This window comes from Varanus komodoensis, unplaced genomic scaffold (genome assembly GCF_004798865.1).
Source record: "Varanus komodoensis strain SLA01 unplaced genomic scaffold, ASM479886v1 scaffold36, whole genome shotgun sequence".
NCBI classification, from domain to species: domain Eukaryota; kingdom Metazoa; phylum Chordata; class Lepidosauria; order Squamata; family Varanidae; genus Varanus; species Varanus komodoensis.
Genome location: NW_025335873.1, coordinates 6542885 through 6566048, shown reverse-complemented (window position 1 = coordinate 6566048; position 23164 = coordinate 6542885). Strand labels below are relative to the sequence as shown.

Genomic DNA, 23164 nt, shown 5'->3' with positions numbered 1-23164 from the left:
CTCTCCCACCCCAGAGGCATCCAAGATGAAACTGGACAGTCAACTGAGAGGAATGGTTTTCCTGGAAGTCCTACAATGAGCTTGGACTTGATGGTCTCTGACCCCTTCCAACTCTATGATTCTATGGTTTTTTCCAATCAGAGCTTCATTTCTACATGCATTTTTAAAACCCATTTCACCATGAAGAAATGTTCACCTGCGCATTTGGGGATATTGTATACCGTGCAAATATGTTGGAATTCGGATTGGCATCCAAAAACAGGTTTTTCTGTGTGCAAAACTGCCAGATGATTGTACATGGGCTTTGCAAAGGGACACGCACCATTGATTCCTGAGCAGATCAGAAACGTAACCAAGAAGCGAACTCATCTTTGAAAAAGAAAGGGTTTGTCCTTGCGGGAACGGTTTGAACCCTTTGCCTTCACCAAGTCCCTGCTGCACCTATGCACCTTCATGCCTTCACGAGCATCAATTTCATCTTTTGTCCCGGGACAAATAGCCGCCATATGGGAAAAGTTCCAGGCTATGGAAAAGAAAGAGTTTAAATTTTACTTCCTGCTACACCAGTGTCCCAGTTCTGGTTGTACCTAGAACCAACCCTTCCCCTCTCCCAAAAACAATAATAATAAAGGGCAAATCACACATGCTCAAAGTAACCTGGGTTTTACACTCAGATCAAAACCACTTTAACAAGGTTCTCGCCAAGGAAGGGGAGGCATCAGGAATGGTAGATTTGGACCTTTATGTTTGTTTGCTTGCTCGCTTGCTTTTAAGATTGCCTAACTAATTTAAGTAGCCTAAAGTTAAACCAGCATGCACAGACTAACAGCACTTCGGAAACAGATGGAGTTATTATTATTATTATTATTATTATTATTATTATTATTATATTATTATTATTATTATTATTATTATTATTATTATTATTATAGCAGTTCATGTTGCTGTGATAGAAAATGCAACTGCATTGAGCTGACCTTCAATCAGATGTTTGCTTCTATGTTGTTCCCCTTGAAAGCCAACAGTACTTTCATGCGGTGCTTCATATTTCATTGTTTGCCGTGTGTTGCCATGATTACACGATCCACATATCTTTAGCATTAATTATGGCCTGTTTCAACTTCGCGAAGCAGCGGTCATTTCTGAGATCATTCTGCCCTTCCTCCACCCTCTTTAGAGGAACATAACCTCCATCCTTGAATATCAAAACTTGGCATCTGTGAGTTGGAACTTCACTTCTATACTTTGCAATGGCAGGGGAAAACACACACACACAGAAACACACTGCATGGCTTCAAGACCGGATTATGGAGAGAGTCTAATCGGCCACTTGAGAAAGATTCTGCCTCTTTCTCTGCTTTGGGAATCCTGCCTATCTGCCATTTCATGGAAAGCTAGACTCTGTCTTAGAAACATTCTATTTGGATTAAGGTAGGATTTGGAAAGGATTTGTACAAGCACCAGTTGCGGGGTCAGTCTCCTGGCTGCGTTGGGAAGAGGGGGTGCTGGCGATCTCCAGAATACACAACCAAACAGCCAACATAAACACACTCGCTTTACTCTAGGGAAGGGTGGCTTGTCTGTCTCAGTCTTACTTAGCAGGACAAGGTTTTTATACCAAGTTCATTCCCTCCTGTTCCTGCACAAATATGTGTTTAAAAATACCAACAGCAAAGCAACTCTACCCAACTGAACCCAAACCTAGAATTTCGGCTGCATGTGCAATTCATGCATTCTTGTTGCACGTACCCATCAAGTCCCCCACATTGTTGAAATGCCGATTTGAACATGCTTACTCTGAAAAGCAGCTCTGTCTCAGCTAGGGATGCGTGAGGAATCCCTCTTGTGAGTGGGAATCTATCAGATTCACGAGGGTGGCTCCCTGGGTTCTTCTCCACTTTGATGCAGTTGTGGGTCTCAGTCCCTGGTAAGCATGCCCATTATCCACACAGCAGTCACCAGGAATCGAGCACATGGGAACGGTGCACAAAATGGTGACCCTCTTTCAAGCCTTTGTTTGGTGCACATGATGCAGAAGAAACATAGAAATAGAGCAAGTCAGAGGGGGTCTCCCAGGCCATCTAGTCTGACCCCCGACTCCAGCCTGCTCTGCTCATGACATGCCTACCATGTGCATGTCCAACCTGTCCTTGAACACCCGCACCGATGGGGCTTCCAGTTGCACAGCCTTTGTTCTGTGAGCGATTGTGTACTCCCTCTCAGCTGAACTCATTTTCCAAACAGGACCAAGCATATGAGGAAGTCCATGAAGCTCAGAGGCATGGGTTCCTTGGAACTTGGACTCATTCCTAGTCACAGGAAGCACAGATTGGACAAACAATCAATCCCACCTTCAGCTCCTGATTTCTCACTCCTCCCTTCCCAACATTTAGCTAACATTTTCAGTGTGTATCAACCTGATACTTAATTCAGCCATCAGTACTTAACCTGGAGTCCAGTTATTCAGCCCCCAAACCAGAAATAAAGAGGTGAGTTCCAGGTTGATGTACACAACTAAGTCCATATTCATTTGATCTCAGATCAAGAAAATGAGGATCAACTTTGTACCTCCTCCAAAAAGTATCTTGTGTTACTCCTTGTTATTTCCAGTTTAGGGTATGTTTTAAAAGGGGCCAACAAAACCAGTGAGAAGATAAGTGAACATCACTTGTATGGCCTCAACCTGAGTGGATGATCCTACACTTAGGTGCAAGGGAGGTGGGATAGGAGGCAGAAACAAAGAGTCCAAACCTGGGGCAGAGTACATCTCGATAGCTCCCTAGGATTTGGAGAAATGTAAGTTCCACTCTAGGTTGTTTCTGCCTTGGGGGTGAGTGGTGCTCAAAGAGAACAGCTAGAGAAAGGGCTATGTACTCTTCTGGTGGATTTTAACCAGGAAACTTCTTCTTGTTGGCACCTGCCCCCAAAACATGCTCCACGACGTATGTATTGGATGCTGACATGGCTACTGGTTTCAGCACCAAACTATACCTGTAGAAGCTGACTGAGCTTCCGTGAGGTGCAAGAAGATGCATTTGGACTCTACGGTGCATGTGAACATGTGTGTACCTGAATGCCAGCTTCCTTTTCCCCTGCATGCAGTAACTGCCTATTCAGCTAATAAATGCTGCCAGATGCATTTGATTTGCTGCTTTCCCATAATAAGCACCACCCTATCTGTCATGAGATTAAAGACTCTATTAAGCAACCTTAAATTATAATAAGGTAATGGTTATGGCCAGTTTACTCACCGACCTGTCTTCAGGAGTGAGTGTGCTAAGAGCAGATTGTCACAGACATAATTAACACAGATGATAGAAGGCAGGGAAGAGGAAACAATACATGGGGAGGAAGTGTGGGGTCTGGCGGTGGTCCTCAAGGGTTTCCTGACAATAAACAAACATATCCTGCACCCAAAATATAGCAAGAACAAGAATAGTTCTCCAGTTCCCAATATCAATATAGCCAGAGCCCTGTAAAGCCCTGTGAGGAGAGACGGAAAGAACTGGGCATGTTTAGCCTTGAGAAGAAAAGATGGAGGGGAGATACGATAGCTCTCTACGTGTACTTGAAAGGCTGTCACTCAGAGAGGGGGCAGGGTCTCGTTTCAGGCACACCAGCACGCAGGACTCATCATAATGGGCTTAAATTACAGGAAGCCGAATTCCAGCTGGATAGCAGAAAAAACTTCCCATCTGTTAGAGCAATACAGCGCTGGAACCAATGGTCTGGGCAGCCATCTGCTGGGGATTCTTCAACGTGGAGTCCTGCACTGGGCAGAATGTTGGACTCGGTGGCCTCGCAGGCCCCTTCCAACTCTACTATTCTGTGATTCTATGAAACAGCATGTGAAGAATTGTATAGGCTGCCTACGAAAGGCTGAGATAGATGAATCACAAGCTGGAATTAAGATTGCCGGGAGAAACATCAGCACCCTCACATATGCAGATGATACCACTCTAATGGCAAAAAGTGAAGAGGAACTAAAGAGCCTCTTGATGCGGGTGAAGGAGGAGAGCGCAAAAGTTGGCTTGAAGCTCAACATTAAGAAAACTAAGATCATGGCAACTGGTCCTATCACTTCCTGGCAAATAGACGGGGAAGAAATGGAGGTAGTGACAGTCAAGAAATTAAAAGACGCTTGCTCCTTGGGAGGAAAGCTATGGCAAATCTAGACAGCATACTAAACAGCAGAGATATAACCCTGCCAACAAAAGTTCATATAGTCAAAGCTATGGTTTTCCCAGTTGTAATGTAGGGCTGTGAGAGTTGGACCATAAAGAAGTCTGACCACCGAAAAATTGATGCTTTTGAATTCAGTGGTGTTGGAGAAGACTTCTGAGAGTCTCTTGGACTGCAAAGAGAACAAAACAGTCAATCTTAAAGAAAATCAACCCTGACTGTTTTTTAGAAGGTCAGGTACTAAAGCTGAAGCTCAAATACTTTGGCCACCCAATGAGAAGGAACAACTCACTGGAGAAGGCCCTGATTCTGGGAACAATTGATGGCAAAAGGAGAAGGGGACAGCAGAGGATAAGGTGGCTAGATGGAGTCACTGGGGCGGAGGGTGTGGGCTTGGGTGTACTCCTGGGGATGGTGGAGGACAGGAAGGCCTGGAGGAATGTTGTCCATGGGGTCGCAAAGCGTCAGGCATGTCTTTGTGACTGTACAGCAACAACAAGGCTGCCTAAAAAGACCTCAGCAGTTGTAGGCGGCCTGTAAATGAAGAAAGAGAGAGAGAGAGAGAGAGAGAGCGCGCGCGCGCGCGCACGCGAAAGTTAACTTCAGGAAGTACATTGGAGAGTCCACAAAAGGGTGAAACTGAAAACAACCCAGGGAAGATTCAAAATACAGACTTACCATTGAACACTTATTGATCATGAGGCAGGCAGAAAACTGGAAAGGGAGGTGGAGTGTCCTAGAAAAGTGCCCTAGAGAGGAGCGCTCAATGTTAATTTTTATAGCAGGTCCAAGTGGCTTCCCCATTGAGACATTGGAATATGCTTCACCTGGTTGTAAATCTGAAACGATGTTTATTGGTTTGATGCCATTATTTTCGTGTTCAATTTTGGTGAGGTAACACCAACAAAAAACATCCCAACGTGAACACTGAGATTTCCTTGTACTTTTTCTCCTGCCTAGAGAATTAAGTAGTGAATACTTTGACTGCAAGCAATGAATACGGTGGGGGTGGAACAGGGGAGGCCGAGTGCCACCTGCGTCATCAATAAAACCATCAATTAACTCCTAATTGCGGAATCTTCATTGCCAGGGATGATATATAAGAGGCAATCGGATTAGAAGTTTCCATGTAAAGGCTGCAAAATAATAAATAAATAAATATCACATTGGTCTCAAGACACAACGGGGATAAAATTGGAAGTTGACGTGGATTTCAGATTGAACAGCCCTGGATCAGATTGTGGTCAGTTTAGGGTATACTCTGGTGGAGATCGTGGAAAACCTCTGCACTTGGGCAGCCTATGAAAGTGAAGAGCATCTTCGTGCCCCCGCAACTAGTTGGGCAATTTCAGCCCTCTTGCTGTGGCACATCTGGTGGAGAGCGGAAGAGGCCAGCAAACGCTGCCTTCTCCCTTCCCCCTGGAACGTGCCCTTCACCCTTCCACTGAGGTCAGTGTGAGCCCTCAGAGAGGCATCCAGGATGGTTTTCTAGTTCAGAAAATTCTAATCAGCAAAGCTCAAACTTGCCAAAGTACTCCGGCTTCCCTCTAAGTTCTTGTTTCAAGTAAAGTTCATATCACCAGTGTAAGGTCATTGAAAACATCTGGCCATACCTGCAAGCTGAACCAAGAATACTGCTCAATGCTGCACCTGCTTTTTCATAGAAGGCTGGTACGGCTTTGCATAGGAGTCTGGTAAGGCTGGGAGTCTATCCAAAACAGCCAGAATCCCTGTTTCTAGACCTTCCATTTTCTGAAGAGTCACTTCTTAGTCTGGATTAAGGTTCATCTCCACTTCGTTTCTCAGCAGATTGTGAACAATCAAATGCTTTAGACAGCAAAGTGGAATATCTCCTGTTGCTCTCCAGCTTTCTTTTCTTCTCTGTGCCTTCTCTCTTCCTCCCTTTGCTAGTTGGGTTCATTTTACTAAAATCCCAAAGAGACAAATTAGAAGCAAGAGAGAATTTTTGCCAGAAAGCTTTCATTAGATTGGCGCTAATAACTTCTTTCAGCTGCCCGCCATGCGTCACATTTGACATCACAGCTCTAGCTTGTCCAAGAGCTAATTATTCTTCCCATTATAAAACAAAGGTATGGTATCAGAGTCCTATAATGTGACACAGCACTTATGCCAGATGCAATGATTTGCAAAATAAATCAGCTATCTCAGGACAGGAAGTTGCAGGAGGAATGGCAAGAAATTGCAGTCACGTTCACACCGGTTGGCCTGAAATTCAGGGCTGCGCTTGCTAGTCATTTCTTCATAAGAAGACATGAAGGGAAAGCTTGTCTCTTAGGGACAAACTAGACAAGGCAAGAGAGAAAGGAACCCAGACAGCTGCCTGATTGATGCTTCTAGCTCTGCAAAGCTGGTTTGGCTCTCCAAGGGTTCAGAGAGAGAGAGATCCCTCCCACGTTTACCTTGGGATGCCTGAAATGGAGGTTAGGAACTTCTGCAGCAATGTCTTCTGTGCCTCACCACTGAAAAGCCATCTTTCCCTAAATAGCTGGGATCACAAAGGAAGCTTCCTTTATACTGAACTCAGCCTCTAGCCTGGTCTGGTGAGGACTTTCTGGCATCTGTAGCCCTTTTATGATCGAGCTGTCCCCCACCTTCTAGCAACTATTTCCTGTCCTCAGGCTGATTCACCATCAGGGCAAATAAGATCTACTTTCCTGGTCAACAGCAATCTCCTGAGGCTTAAAAAACCCCCATTGTGGGGTCATGGGGCATCCCAGCAGGGTTATGTCCTTTGGAATACCACAAAGCCAAGGGTGACCCTTGCTCTTCTGGGTATGCTTCTCCTGTATGGTTGTGTGCTTAGACCCATAGTTTGGTGGGAGGAGGACCGTGGGCTGTCCACCATGGGTAACAGCTCTACGAGGCCATGTTTAAGGTTTGGGTCCTAGTGTACAAAGCCCTGGCCAACTTGAGACCAGGATCCATTGCACAGCCCTTTCTCCTGTACCCGTCTGCCTGGCCACTAAGGTCACTGGAGGACATCCCCCTGGTGGTCCCACAACTGGAGTCCACGAAGAGAACGCCCTTCGGTGTGGTGGCCCCATGTCTATGGAATTCCCTGCCTCATGAGGTCATGCTGACACCAACTCAGCAATCTTCAGCACCCACAGTCTTATTCCAGGAAGTCTTCTCCTGCTGAGCAGTCATGAGTTTAATGTTGCCACCATTTCAAATGGGTTGAATGTATTATTTTCATTCTTTTGTTTGTTTTAACCTTGTGGTGATCACTACTCTGGAATCTGGACATGGAACAACACAGAAATACTGGAAATAAGAAATACTAGAATATAATTTGTCCATCTAGCTCAGTTTTGTTTACACCAGGTTCTAGGGCCTTTTCATCTTTTTTCAGAATGAGGACTGAATCCCATTTCATAGATGATCTTGGAGCCCACGTTCTTGTGGTGGCTGTGGCTGGAAGTGAAAGGGGACTAGCCAAAAGGGACAAAGCCAAAAATATTTTAATAGTCTTTTAGCTTAACACTCTTATTGCCAATACCTAAGCAGTTGAAGACAGCCTTCCAGAAAGAGGAACAGACTGCACTAAAGCTAAGTAATCCATCCGTGTTAGGGGTATGTTGGCAGATCTGGGAGAAGTAGTTGTGGCCATTTGGGGACCCCTGGTGGACTAAAATTGAAGCTCTGCACACCTGGTCTAACTGACCAGCAATATCTCCCCAAGATCTCAGGCAAGGACCCTTCCCAGATGTAACTGGGAAGCCAAGAATTGAATCTGAGACCTTTTCTGCATGCAGAGCGTGTGTTCTACCTAGGGATGGAGAGAATTTAATTAAGTTCACATTCTGATAAGAACTTCTAGACTCCAGCTTCTCAAATCAATATGCAAACTGGAATGCAGTTGTCCTTATGCATTTGCACTTCTCAGAATTTTGTGATTCAGTTGTCTGAACTAAAACTGAATACAGAAAATGTGAAGGTTAGAAAATGTGCGCAAGGACTTGGTTTAAAGCAATAAATGCAGAAATGGATGCAAAATGGGACATAATACATGTATTCATATCCATGAAATAGCATGCATCGTACCCTTTTTGCTCATGAGACCCACCCTCTGGAAGATGCTTGCCTGTGCGGTTTGAAAAACAGCATCCCAAAACAGGCTTGTGCAAAAAGCTTTCCCTAGATTATGACCATCTCATTAATCTATCGATCGCATCTTTCTTTAATCTATTAATTGTTTCTAAGGTTTAGATTGTTTAATGTTTTAGTTATTGCTTTGCATTTCTATCACTACCAAATAGCCAAAGTGCTCTGGGCAGTTGGTGAAAGATGATATCAGAAGGTATATTAAGGTTAAAGTTTTATTATGTTGGGACCTAAGGAGAGAAGACTTGAAGATTTTAAGTGGTGCTGACCAGAACCAGGCAGAGTGGGAAAAAGAAGGCTTCCATACCCTTCCCTTCCAGTATTTTCAAAGCTGGATGGATCTTTGAGGTCATCCAGATCTTCCACCCACCCAGGGAAGGGAAAGGAGAAGAGGATGTTTATGGATTTGATGTGTTCATGTCCTTTCTGTTCCCACTGGCTAGGGATGTCTAAGTGCTTCATTTCAGCTTGTTTTTGATCTGGATTTTGCCCAGTTCACACCTACCACACTGAACAGAACAATCAGAAGCCCAAGTCTCTGCATTCCACCATTGCAATGTGAGTTGCATTCTGAAAAAATGTTTGACAACATGTCTACATTTTAAAAAGGAAATGAACCCTCGCTGTTCTTTAGAAGGTCAGGTGCTAAAGCTGAAGCTCAAATACTTTGACCACCTAATGAGATGGAAGGACTCATTAGAGAAGACTCTGATGCTGGGAACAATTGAAGGCAAAAGGAGAAGGGGACGGCAGAGGCTGAGGTGGCTGGACGTGCTCACTGGAGAGGTGGGAGTGGGCTTGGGTGTACTTCAGGGGATGATGGAGGACAGGAGAACCTGGAGGAATATCCATGGGGTTGCAAAGAGTTGGGCATGACTTTGTGACTGAACAACAACAATACATTTCAAAAGCATACACGAATAATGTGTATATTTTGAAAAGTATGCACAAAAATGCATGCAGATTTTCATGTAAGCACAACAACAACAACAACAACAACAACTGTGGTCTGCTATGGATTCAGGATGGTGAACCTTCTTTCACACCTGAACCTGTTTCAGACTTGGAAGAGACGCCACTTTCAACCTGTCTTAAGGTTAAAACTGTGCCTGCAGCCCTTGGGGGAGAAATCCATTATAGTTACTTTTCTGAAGAATATTTTCCAGGAGCCATAGGGTTGTGCTCAAAATGGGACATAAGTCTCATGGAAAAACATACTGTCCAGAATAAGTGAATGGACCCTATCCATAAATCATAAATAAGAGCCAGTGTGGTGTAGTGGTTAAGAGCATGGGACTGGGACTCAGATGTCCTGGGTTCTAGTCGCCACTCAGCCATGGAGCCAGCTGGGTGACTTTGGGCCAGTCCCAGACTCTCAGCCCAACCTACCTCACAGGGTTGTTGTGGGGATAAGATGGAGGAGGAGAATGATGTAAGCTGCCTTGAGCCCTTTGTAGGAAAAAGGCAGGCTATAAATAAAAAAATAATTAAAAAAATTACTGGGAAGGACAAGCTTGCACACTTCCTGGTGAAGTGGACTGGTTTACATGGAGGAACGATTTTGTCCTAGTTTCTTGGCTCAGCATGCTTCCTTTCAAGCTGCCTGTCCTGTGGTGAAGGCCCTTTTCCACCTTGGCTCTTCAGGCGATGGTAGGGTTGGGTAAGAAAATTCCTCAGTTCCGTTGTGCCAAAATGTACCCTGTTTGCACCTCCTAGAATTAAATCCAGATCTAAATGCAGCCTGTAGGTTAAGGACTGGACTTTTCTGAGACTGTCGTGCAGTCAAAGAAAGCTGAGAAATATAGAAACATCACCAGGAGAAAATGTGCCCAGTTCCAAGATGTGTACAAATGATGCATATCTTTTTTTAAAAAAGTGGGACAAAACTTGCAGAAATGTTCATGCAAGGTAAAATAAACTTTTCGATCCCATATGGACATGAGTCAGAATGAACTTTGAGGTGGAAGCTAAAAAAATAAAAACCTCCGTGAGCCTAAATGGAAGACAATTTTTATTTTCCTGAACATTGAAAGCAACTGTAAGTAACACTGCTCCAAGGCTGGGAATAGATAATTAAAACCCACTCGCTTCTCATTTCAGGGCCCACTCTCCCTGCCTTCATCTTTTTTCTCTTTGTGACCACCACATTGTTTTCCTTGCTGTTGTTTTACATGCCTTGCTCTCCTGGCCTCTTGTTTTATTCTCCTTAATTTGGTTTTTCAATCCCTGCTTTTATCTCTGCAGGTCTGAATCTATGCCTGTCCTTTAATTCTAGTGAGCTCCTGCTTGAAAGGGTCTCGCTCAGCCTTTCTTTCCATATTAATATTAGCTATTTACTCTGCATTTCCCCCTACCATCCACTCACCCACACTGCTTTCCTCTCTTCACCCCCCACCATGTTAGTTTCCTTGTTTTTTATCTGCAAGTCCTTCTGTGGCTAAGAAACAAACCTCTTCCTGAAGCTGATTTTTGTTATTCCAGTCTCATTCACTTTATTGAGTTATTTTCTTTGCTGCAATCAGTCTCTAAATACAATCCAGTAAAGATAGGGCAATGAATTTTGACAAGCTGACCTTTCCCGGCTTCCTCATACTTGTTTAATTAGGTCCTACGTGCAGCCATGATTTGAGTGTTACAGTTTCTCAGTTTTTTGACGATGCACCCACCAGTACAGAATAAAACACAGAACATCATTTAAATAAAATAACATGAAATGAAATGAGAACATGGTGTCATGAGACGGTCATCCTTGGCAGGCCATCTTCAGAAACTGACAAAGGAAGATTGGCAAGTTCAGAGAGCCAGGCAATGCTTAGTTAATTGTTCTATTATATGCATACATTTTTTCCCCTGAAAAACCATGGAGGGGGAAAAGCTGCCAAGGCACTGAACACTAATGAACAGGTTTCCAAAGGGGTGTTTGGATTTATCCTAACAGACTTGGGCCATGTTACTTTCTTTGTTCACCAACCAAATGAGGTAAGGCTGAGATATGGCTGCTACAGCTCCTGCACAGTTGCACAGCCGGAAATATTTGACTGGGTGTGCGATGGGCCCCCAGGGATGCTCTGGAGCCTGCTTTCCAAGCCACGTCTCTCCAGTTCTCTCCCTGCTGGTTTCCAGTAGTGCCTCGGGCCCAAGTTAAGAATGCAGATATTTATTTCCAAAGCCTTGAGTGGTTTTGGAATGGGGACACCTTCCCCCATTTGAACTGCCCATCCGTTGGGCTCATCACTGGAAGGTGCATATTGCCCTTCATCCCATGGCCACCAGAGGCAATAACGTCACCTCAAAAAGAGCTGTCCTCATCTTACGTTCATTACTCAACAGAAAACCAAACAGGAAAATTCTACTATATAACCATAGGCTGCAAAATCTGGGAAAGAGGTGTGGCTTGGGGGTGTGGCTCTGACCATCATGACCCCCCCCACCTCTAAATTTGCCACTACACCATTGGTTGGGGGGCATTTAGATTTAGTGCCAGGAGGAGAAGCTGCAGCACTGACTGGATTCAGTGCAGCTGGGCAGCCAAGCTGGCATCAGTCTTTGTCCCCAAGCACACCATGTAAGATTGGCGAATCAGTGCCTCCTCTTGAGTTAGGAGCTGGTGTGGTTCTTTCCACATTCATTGCAAGGGGGGCAGGGCATCAGCTTCGTGGTCCAGGCATTGCAGTTGACCCAGCCAGTGCTCAGAAACCCCCCAAAAGTCACCGGTCACCCAGGCAATTTTGGGAGACCATAAAGTTGTACCCTTAGAGATAGAAATATAAAAAATGTTCAGTGATGGTACTAGGTATGTGTGTCTGTGCACGCATGCACGTGTGTGAATTATGTGCATTTAGGAGCCCAATCACACAACCAAAACTGAAGCAAACCGAACCAAGAGGAGACAACCCGAACCAAGCCGAACCGAACGAGCTGAATCAAGACAAAACGAGATGAGCCAAACGGAACCACAGCACAGCACAAAACAGAAAGACCAGCGAGCTATACAGCCCTAGTCAAGATCAAATAAAGACTTCTTCCAGCAATCTTTTCCTAACTTCCTTCTAAAGGGGATTGTCCCAGGTTTGCACTTTCTTTAACTCTCCTCTATGAATTCAAAGATCTGGCTGAAATCCACCTCTCCTTCCCTTGCCAGACTTCTTTTCCATGCCTGGCCCTGGCCGAGAAGTGAGCTGACACAAGACCAAGTCCATGCGCTCTCGGGAACACGGGTGGTCCATTTGTGCAAAGCAAGCAAATTATGTCATTCTTAGTGCAACATATATAAAATACACCATTCTTGGCACCAAGTACGCAAAACCTGAAAATCATGGCTGCATCAGCAGAATTCCACGTGCACTGCGGGTGCATGATCTGGTGTGTGCAAGCCAGACTTTTTCCTGCAGGACACGCATCCAGTGCTCCATGCAAAGCAGCCTCGGGGCAGAGAGAAAGCTGGTTGCACCCTGGAGAGCTGAGCTGAGGAAGTCCAGAGTTCCCACTCCCAAACCGGGTCCTCACCCATTGCCTCACAGAGAACCAGTAATAGGATGAATGTTGTGGGAGGGGTCCTTTTAGCACAGTGAGTTCCCATCCTTGCACAGCATAAGAAGTGCACAGTGAAAGTGTCTTCCACGGATTTCTGCCCAACCTACAGGATCTTATCCCGAAGGATGGGATCGAGTGGAAGTAGAAGGACTCCGCTTCTGAAAGAGCAGGAAAGGAAATGGGCAATCCCAGGACAGCGGATTTGCAATGGGGCATCCCACAACCCCCTAGAAGCGCACAAAGAGCTGGTCTTCTTTGAGATCACACACCACTGAGCAAAATGCCATACCTCCTCTCTCCAGTCTGCAAACCAATGAATTAAACGCTGGCATTCCTACCCACCCCACCCAGTGTTTCGTGAGAAAAGTGACCCATGCAGGCCATCCATCCTGAAGAAAAGGGATGCCCGACATTCCGTTTTAATACTGGCAAAGGCTCAGGCCTGGATGTTAACCCGCCATCCACCCGCTCCGACAAAATTCTTGTTGTTTGAAGGAATACAAAATATCCATTTACGCCTGGGCAACTGTATTACTCATATTCCGTTATGGGTATTATTTAAGCAGAGGGACATGACAAAGTACCCAGCTGACTTGATTAATGCATGGCCTGAGGGAAAAGCGAGGCATGAGGTGAAGTTAAATACCTCCAACGTGCATTAATCAACACCACGACGCCAGCCGAAATTGTCTCATTGTGGGTAAAAAATGGATTTCCTGTTTCAAAGTAACATTTTTAATGTTTCACATTAATTTTTCTCATATAGCATCATACCAGGAGAATATTTCCCCCTCCCCTTTCCTGTAGAAAGTCATATCGTCCTTTCGAGCATTCTTCTTCCAAAATCCTGAGGGGGGTTCTGAACTTTTGGCAGGGCAATAAATTCAGCTGAAGGTGTGGCTTTTGCTCAGAGTATATTTTGACTATTTTGTTCATTCGTTCTTTCTCTGTAGACTCAAAACCAGGATGCCCTAAGAGGGATTCTGTTAATAGCCTTTTGTAAGATGTATTATTGTTGTTGTTTGGAGGAAGGAGAAGGAGAAAAAGCAGGAGAAGATGAAGAACTTTTCTCATTGCATGGATCTGTACTTTTTGGAGGAATATATGATACCAAATTGAAACTAAATATTAAGGAATTAAGAATGGACAAGAAGCCTAGTTTAGACAGTCTCCTTATTTAAAAGTACTTTGCAGTAGGTTTCATTATAGTAAGTAAATCTAAAGTGGTTCTGTTAGAGCTTTAAAAACAACATGAAGAAGCCTAAAGCTGTTATATTCACTCACCTGGGAGCAGAGCCCACAGCGAATTGCTTAGTTGTGCCAAACTCTACCTGCATCATCACCATCCTCATGATTCCCTGTGAAGCTTTGTTAGAGAAATGGCCCTGAAAGAGCAGAGCATTTTTCTTCTCCTTCTAATTTTATTTTTATGAAGATTTATGGAGACTAAAAAAGATCAAAGATTTAATACATGGAAATAAAACAACCTCCCCCATGGCTGGCTTCTCAACAGATGCCAGATACGCACCATTCATTCTCTGTGGACAAAGATCCATACCTCAATAAGAAACAGTACAGTCCTTCCTGACAGGTTGGGCCTCCAAAGACCAAGAGACAGAAACATATGGAACAACCTTTTTTTTTTTAAAGGAAATGCCCCCCTTTGAAATCTAACCCCCGGAAATACCAGCAGACAAATAAAGCAGTAATGTTTTCCCTGTTAAGAAAATGAAATTGAATTATGGATGCGTGAGCAGAAGCTCTTCCTAAGTGCAGAAACTGGTTTCTTTTTGATCCCCACAGACAGTGAATGACGACCAGAACCCACAGGGAACTTGAAATTCTGTGAAAGGTGGTTGGATGCAGGAGCGCTGACAATGAGATCAACTAGAAGATGAACGATGACGCCTGAAGTAACAGTGGACAGCCTAAGCAAACGGCAGACGGTGCCTTTGATGCATCGATGCCCCCTCTGTATAATTCATGTTCATCCAAGGAATCATGAGTTGATTGACATGATAAAGTTGTAGAACTAGGGCCAAAAAAATTTCAGAGATTCCTCTTTTCCTGACCTCTTCCCCTCCAAAAGGAGGTCAGTGTACAAAGTGTTCTCCCTGGGGGTGGAAGTGAAGTGACTCCACAGATAGCATTCTTGATACAGGGACCAATTTTTTGATGGGGGGGGGGGGCAAGGGGATATTCACTTGGTACCAAGCCTTCCAGCTTTCATAGAAACATAGAAACAGAGTGAGACAGAAGGGTCCTCCTGGGCCATCTAGTCTGACCCCCGGCTCCAGCCAGCTCCGCTCACGACATGCCCACCATGTGCATGTCCAGCCTGTCCTTGAACTCCCGCACCGATGGGGCCTCAACGACCTCCCATGGAAGCCCATTCCACACCCTCGGGGTCCTAGCTGACAGGAAGTGCTTCCCGGCATCCAAATGGAACCTTGGCTCCCTGAGAAACCAAGGGACTTTCAGAACTGCTGAGCTGAATACAGCAAGATATTGTAATCAACTTCTTTCCAAACATCACCTTCAAAGGAGGGGTGGATGAGGCAACAGGGGAGAGTGGCACCCAGTTCTGGGATGGTCTTCTCACTGAGGCCACCCGGTTAAAATTCCCCTTCTCTCCTGAATCAGCATTTAATACCATGACGGGGCACTTATGTTAGCTGATTTAACAGGTATTGACAGTGTTTTAGATGTGCAATTGTTTCTAAAGTTTATATATCAAAATGTCTTGTTTGTATATTTTGTACATTGAAATAGTTCCCTGTATACATGTGCCTTGGTGTATAATTCTGAACAATCCAGAGAGCTTCAGTCACTGGGTAGGAAAGAAATGACATAAATAAGAAATAAGAATAAGACATTTTATGAATTGTAATCTACTTAGAGGGCCTTTCGGCTGATTTAGTGGGCAATAAGTCCATATAAATAAATAAATAAAATTCAGCGCCAGTTTAAGACCTATTTGTTCATCCAGGCTTTTGACAGAAATGGCTTGCCATGCCATGTAAGCTGTGATGTCCAAAAACAGGGAAATCTGGCTCATTTAAGCCCGGAGAGACAGATTCCAACCAGATCTTTGCTTCCCTGATTGATACTGGCAGTACATTATGTTATATACTAACACATAGAAAACTTGTGTCAGTTGGGAGTGAGATTATTATGGAAGCAGCCAGGAAAAGTGACTTAAACTCATCTGTACCGGTGGGGATGGGTTTTCACAACCCCTCCTTCCCATACCTGCCTCTCCTAAAAAATGCAGCATGGAGAGTCAGGAGATGGTGTGCCAAAATGGAGCCGCTGTGGTGCAGGCAAGGTCCCCCAAGACCAGGCAGAGGAGTTTTCCAGCGCAAGATGCTTTCCACTCAAGGAAGGCAGATCCTGGATCCGACCCATCATCCTTGGGTGCCTAAACAAAGAGAAGAGCTGAAGATGCCCTCCTCCCCAGGTCGAACCGCCTTTCTTTGTTTGACCACCTGCAATGAAGGCTCCCGATGGCGGCCCTGATTAATTCCGGTTGGGTGTGTTCTGCTTGGCTGAGGTGAGCAACAGCAGCCTTGTAGCGCTATTTTATCACTATCGAACACTCACGGGCAGGTCTTCAAGGTCTACTGGCACGGAGCGACGTATCTGAAAATGATTAAGTTACCCTAGTAATTATTAAATTGGATAGCACTCAGATCTGCACTGCTTTTTATTACGCACAATGAGCCACCATTTATAGGCTCATAAATCCAACTGGAAGAAGGGAAGTGACTCCCGGATGGGGACAAGCTGTGGCCGCTTGGGAATGGGGCCAAACCTCAGCTGGTGCTTGCTTCTTGTGGAGGGAGGGGACTGGGAGGAGGGATGTGCTCAGCCTGGGGATGATGGTGGCTGGAGATCTTACTGAAGTGCTGCAGCCAGCAGAGGTGCAGCTGTGGAAGGAGGATGTTGCACGGCAGCAAAGCAAGTGGGATTCATATGACGCTGTGCATAGCATCATGGTGCCACGGAGGAATGGAGCATGGGGCATAGAGTGGACCTCACAGCAGCAGCAGCTTGCTGCACGTACCTCCTGCACTTTCTGATCCTGCTTGTAGGCAGAAAACAAGGAATGCTAAAGATCAGAAGGTACAAACAAGGTGGACTGGCAGGCTGAAATTAATGATGCTGACTGGATGATGCCATTAGTTGTACTCCCAAAATGGCTTAGGAGTGAGGGCAAAAGACATTTCTGAGTGAGGGAAGGGTGATGGCAAGGCTGCATACCGAAGACAATTCAGAGTGAGGACAATGATTTTTCTCTCTCTGGAGCTGTTGTGTTCCAAAGAAGCAGGTCGCCCAGGAGGCAGGTGGCAGAGTTCCTAGGCTGGTGACCGGAGCAAAACCTGACAAAGCAGGGGAAGTAGAACTCTAGGTCCCAGAGCTCAATTCAGGCCACAGGGCTGCCCTGCATCCCGTCCTATTCAGCACCCTGGACAGAGCTCTCAAGGCAAACGCTCTTCTTTCAGCCAGCACAGTCCAGCTGGATGGGACACATGCTGGGTGCCTTCTAGCCCTTCGAGAACACTGCTACGGAAGCCGACACAAAAGTGAGTCCCAGACAGTTCAATCGCTCTTGGTCCCTAATCCACGAGGACAGGATTACAGCTTTAAAATGTTCCATCAATAGGAATGTATGAGAATCTTATTTCAGTTCTTTTTTTAACCAGATTTTGCTCAGTTCACACATACATGTGGAACAAAAGGAGAGGCAGTGTGGCTTAGTGGTTAAGCACACAGCTCAGGGACCCAGGGAATCTGGGTTCTAGTCCCCGCCCAGTCAGGGAGCCAACTGGGCGACTGGGCTAGTCCCAGAATCTCAGCCCAACATGCTTCACAGAGTGGTTGTTGAGGGGATAAGATAGAGAGCAGTGGGAGGGGGATGATAGAAGCCACTCTGAGTTCTTTAAAAGAAAAAGGGCACAATATAAATCTAATGAAGAAATAAAATGTGGATCCAAACACAATCTGTGCTTGAAGACTTTACATTTCCCTGCTTTTCAGTCATGGAAGGAAGCATGCAATTAAAAATGCATAAAGAACTGTGCATATATGCTCCTTAATAATAGAAAAGAAATTTGTGCATAGCAAAACTGTGCACAACGGATGCATACTTTATGACATGCACATGCAAGCTGGCACACATTTCTGCACAGCGAAAGCAAAACGTACAATCTGAAATGCACATGAGTTGGAATGAGCTCTGAGATGGAATGTGGAGAAACTGAATGAGCTCAAGTTTTGCTAATTCGCACACCATTATGCAGAAGTATAATTACTATTTTAAACCCCTTAGCTCAATGGGATATAGGAGAACACATTTGTAAAGACCCAGTCCAGAGGAAAACATGCAGCAGCCTGAATGTTCCCTGGTCTCTCCAGTCATTACCCCCAAATTTGAGATTGCAATAGCAGTTGTTTTATATTTATTAATATTATAGTTGAGGTGTAAGCTGCTGTACAAGGCACTCTCTCTCTCTCTCTCTCTCTCTGAATATAAATATATATAGATATAGATATTTAATAAGTATTTGGACAGGATTACAGGAGGGTAGGCAGAGGTGGGGTTTAACACCACTCACTCCATTGCATTGTGTACAACTATGAGGGCTGTTCAAACGTCTTCTCAGCTCTCCAAAGTTCATTCCCAACAGTAACAGCAAAAAAGGTTTCTTGGGAGGTGCACAAAGGTTTGAACTGCACATCAGATTTACAACCTCCTTTTAAACCAGTAAATCTCACCGATCCCTTCAGTCCCTGAATATTCAGAATATAGCTGTAACCCCCTTGTAACCCACCCGAAAACAAAACATGAAATAAAGAGCCACTTTATAGGAGCGCAATGTACCTTTCACTGCTAGTACATATACTACTGGCTGGTTATTACTCCCATATTTTAAAGATCTTTCTTTAACTGCCTAGGTCTGGACCACTGAAAAGCTGTGGTTAAAGTTCTCTTGAGTCATGCTTTTAAGTCTGTTCTTAGTCTTTTGCTACCTGGTTTGCACCCCCTCCCCACCACCCACAAGTTCCATCCTTCCTTTAATTGAACGAAGTGGACTTAATTTGAATTAAACTGTCAAGAAATCTCCCACTTAAATTGATTTATCTGCTTCTTCGGCTGAAATGGATTCATTTCTGCACAATGTATAAGAAGTGTGTGTTGATGGATTACGTCGAATGGAATAGAAACATTTTTTAAACGTAACTCCATTAAATTCTACTCAGGTATGAAAAGGAAAAAGAATAAAAAGAAAATATGAATATGTAGGTAGAAGAACATTGTGGGGGCGGAAAGAAAATGGCAGGATATGAAGAACCGTCAGACATAGATTCTGACTGTCAAAAAAATCACAATCTTTAGGTGAACAAATCCAAGACATACAGAGTTTCCTTGAGATTTCCCCCCCCCCCCCAATTTCTACCTGAACATACTATGCTCTTATTATAAGTTGTGCCCTTCTTTTGACACTCCGCATAATTCTATATAATCTCCTCTTCCCTATGCCTTACGTGGGTGTGGATGCATCCTGGTGAAAGGAGCAGGAATACAAACCAATGGAAAGGCAGTGTAGCAGTGATCATGTTGTTAGGTTTAAATTATAGTGACCTTGGTACAAAACCTCATCTAGTTTTCAAGAAACCTGCATAGGAAGGACATAAAAACTTAAGGAAAGTGCTTCTGGATCAGGCCAAAGCTCCATCGAGTCCAGCATTCCACAAACACGGTGGCAAACCAGCTACCTAGAGGATCATTCAAGCAGGAGGGGGGCAAGAGCTCCCTCTGCTGGTCCCTGGTCAATTACCTTTATACAGCTATTTCTGAGAGAGAAAGGCAGGTAGGCAGGCAGGTAGGCAGGCAGGAAGAAGGGAAGAAAACATGCGGACTGTCTAGGAAAGAGCATTACAGAACTCTGGATTTCAGGAAGAAAAGCCCATGCTTGTGCAATGACTTCTAGTGGTGTCCTTCTAGGAGGTCCATCCCCATTCCTGGAGGACAACTCAGGAAAGGAGGCTTGGAGGTCAAGATGAATGGGCCACATCTGCTACTAAGGACAGGTCGCAACATCTTAGTCAGCACTTCTGGAGCTAGGGAGCCAACACATGACTCTAGTGGAGTCTAAGAGCAACTGGCAGGGTTTTAATATCAAGCCATGAACGTTCTTCTGGAAATACTATCCCTTCAGATTCTCCACCTAGAAGTTACAAGGCCAGCAGCCCTTTGTTGTGAGGAATGAAGTTTGGAGAAGAACAAGTTGGAGACTTCCTATTAAGCTAAATGGACCGGTGATGTGGTGGCGGAGTATAGAACTCTACACCATCAACAGAACCAATGTGGATGAGACTGGGACTTGGGCATACGGGGTTCTAGTCCCCACCATGCCATGAAGTTCACTTTAGTTACTCGCGGGGGAAAACAAGGTGTGATCTAAATGACAACATTTATATCTTTAACATTTTTATCTTTAACATTTTCCATCTCTGCCGAGAAGATATAGTTCAAGCACCAGACAAGAGCTGTGAGTGGCAGTTGATTTTACCACATTTATAGCACAGATTAGCAATACTTTGCTTCAAGATGTTTCACCTCCTACCATCAGAACTGCTTTATTTGCAGAGCTAAACTGGGTGGCATTTCAGACCAATTTCTTATCAAATTATGGATACACAAGGACATGGCATCTTGTTTTTAAATTGGTAGTCTGTTGGGAAGATTACTGCATAAATGCACACACAAACTGAAGACCACAGAGACCTGTATGAGGGAAAAACAAGATTCATCTTCCCGATGAGTTTAGTTGGAACCCTTCCTCCTGTATGAATGGGCCCTCCTAAACCCTCAGCTGAAGTTCTGATCTGTAGCCCTCGCCTTATCAGAGAAGCGAGGAACCTTGTTGAGGGCCACAGTTCCTCTAGGCAACCCACAAAAGTGAGAGGAACACGGTGGTCCATTCTGAGCGAAATGGTGTGACGTGGTGTCCTGCAACAGCAGGGGGTTGGACTCCATGGCCTTCATGGCCCCTTCCAACTCTTCCATGATTCTGTGTGCAGTGTCCACACCCCTCTCTCTTTCTCTCTTCTTTGCTCAGTGTGACGAGTTTACTTGAATTTACTCCCAGTTAAGTAGTTATAGTATTGCAGTCTGGGGGAAAGTTTGATTCAATTCAATGAGAACTTCTGCTCAGTAAGGATGGAAAGATCAGCCCGTACTCTGCCTCTCTTGTACTTACTTGACTGCTTTCCCATGCTGGGCCCAGGCCAGGAAGTGAGCTGAGCTGAGATCAAGTGCGCAAATGCTCGCAGCTTCTTTGTGCCAAGTGTGCAAAGCCCACAAGCCACCTGTGTGCAGCAGAACTCTATTTGCGCAGTGGATATATGTTCACTATACAACACTAAGCACAAGTACCTGGTGGAAAGTACTCACTGGGACTTGCTTCCTGTCAGGTGCCCACATGAACGAGAGAGAGTGGGCTGGAGTCCAGGGAGCTGAGCCAAGGTAGTCCAAAGGAACCCTTCCCCCAAATGGGATTCTTCACACATCAGTACTCCTGAGTAGGTATTTTTAGTTTCCCATGCATTTCAGTGACACCTATATCATTTGAACGTATGTTCTAGTTGCAGGCCAACTCACACCATTTGGAAGGAAGGGTGTGGAGGAAACCACAAGGTCCGCTCCAAACCCTTCACTAGCAAAATCTATTCCTGGAGAGATGCGTGTAGATTTGAGGCGAGGACAGACCCTCCGAAGGAGCCTGTGCATTGCAAGTGGGTTTTGCAACACACGGTGAAAATGCTTTCTTTTGCATGTCTACATAATGCAACTACGTGTGCCAAGTGAGGGAGAAACAGATGGAAAGATACAATTTTTGAAGAAAAGTATCACCCCCCACTTATATTTATCAAGTCTGACACCAAGGGCTGGCAATACACAAAAACAGAATAGAAAGATCAGAGGAAACTTTGAAGATTTCTACAACCACTAGCTAAATCTCTCTCACATACACACTCTCTCTCTCAAGATTACACCTAGAATGCTAACATAGAAATTCTCTGATCAGCCTCTTAGGAACAAGGGCTCAAATCATATTGTTGGAAAAGCTGAAGATTTATGGGTGGTGTGCAGTACTTCACAAATACAACAACACAGGATGTAAAATACATAAAACTGGGATGTCAAACCCATGGCCCATGGGCCACATGTGGTCCAGAATGGCTATGAATGTGGTCAACATAAAATCGTAAACTTAAAACGTGGACCTTTTAAAAAAAAAAAAAAAAAGGTAACTCAACTGAGCAGTTCTCAAGCGTGAACTTCGTACATGACAATGTCATGTTGCGATGTCACATGAAATAAATGTACACATGCTCTCACTATTTGTGCGCATGGTGGTGACAGATATCATGAAAATTATGCACAGATCTTCTTGTTGTTTTTGCTCATCAGCTTTTGTTAGTGTTAGTATTTAATGTGTGGCCCAAGACCATTTTTCTTCTTCCAATGTGGCCCAGAGAAGCCAAAAGGTTGGACACCCCTGACATAAAGTATAAATAGCAGTAGAAAGCATGACACATTGCAATGGCTGTTTAAAACTATTTGTAACAACTAAACACAGCAGAACTCTTTGAAGAATGTTGTGCAGAAGGCTAAATGGATGGAACATCAATTGAAAAGCAAACAGAGGTATCCCCCTTTGACCCTTGTACTTACCGTGTTGGTCCAGGTGTGAACTCCATTCACCAAATGATGGATTGTGTCTTCAGCACACCTGTAAGAGTGATGTATGCAAAATCCATTTCAGTTTGCTTTAGAGCTGAAGTTGCCCGGTTTCCTCCTCTGAAACTGGAATGCAAACCTTTGTCCAAGCTTGCAGTGTAATCTGTAGGCAAGAGAAATGCGTATATTTCAACAGAAGTCATGAAAATTGCATTTTGGGAGGGGGCTTGTACACCAACGTGATTTAATCATTGATTAAAATAGCTGCTTTTAAAATAAAAATGAGCACAAGTGATGCATAACTTTGGGGAAAGTGCAAATTTTGGCACAAAAGGGGAAGCTTGCAAACAGCTGTGAACTTATGGTAGGATGAGATCTGGTGTGGAAACAGAAAATCTCAGATTTCTCAGGATATAGGAGAAATTCATTTAAGTCCATTTCTTGATCAAGATGTACCTACCTCACCTCTGGACTGAGCACAGGCTGGAGAACAGCCAGAGATTACAGTCCTCAGATGTCCGAGCTCGCAATATAACTCGTGCCTTCTTCAAAAAAAAAAAAAAAAAAAAAAAA

The 23164-nt window shown here is 44.5% G+C and overlaps 1 long non-coding RNA gene across 1 annotated transcript in view; it reads right to left on the bottom strand.

Annotated features, from left to right (window-relative positions):
* Positions 1-22598: 22598 nt before the first annotated feature.
* Positions 22599-23164, bottom strand: part of LOC123028297 — an 8022-nt gene continuing 7456 nt past the window's right edge. Inside the window, exons 3-4 of the long non-coding RNA XR_006415654.1 lie at positions 23052-23136; positions 22599-22754 (exon numbers count right to left, since the gene is read on the bottom strand). This is a non-coding gene — a long non-coding RNA (uncharacterized LOC123028297). The remainder of the gene's footprint in view (positions 22755-23051; positions 23137-23164) is intronic.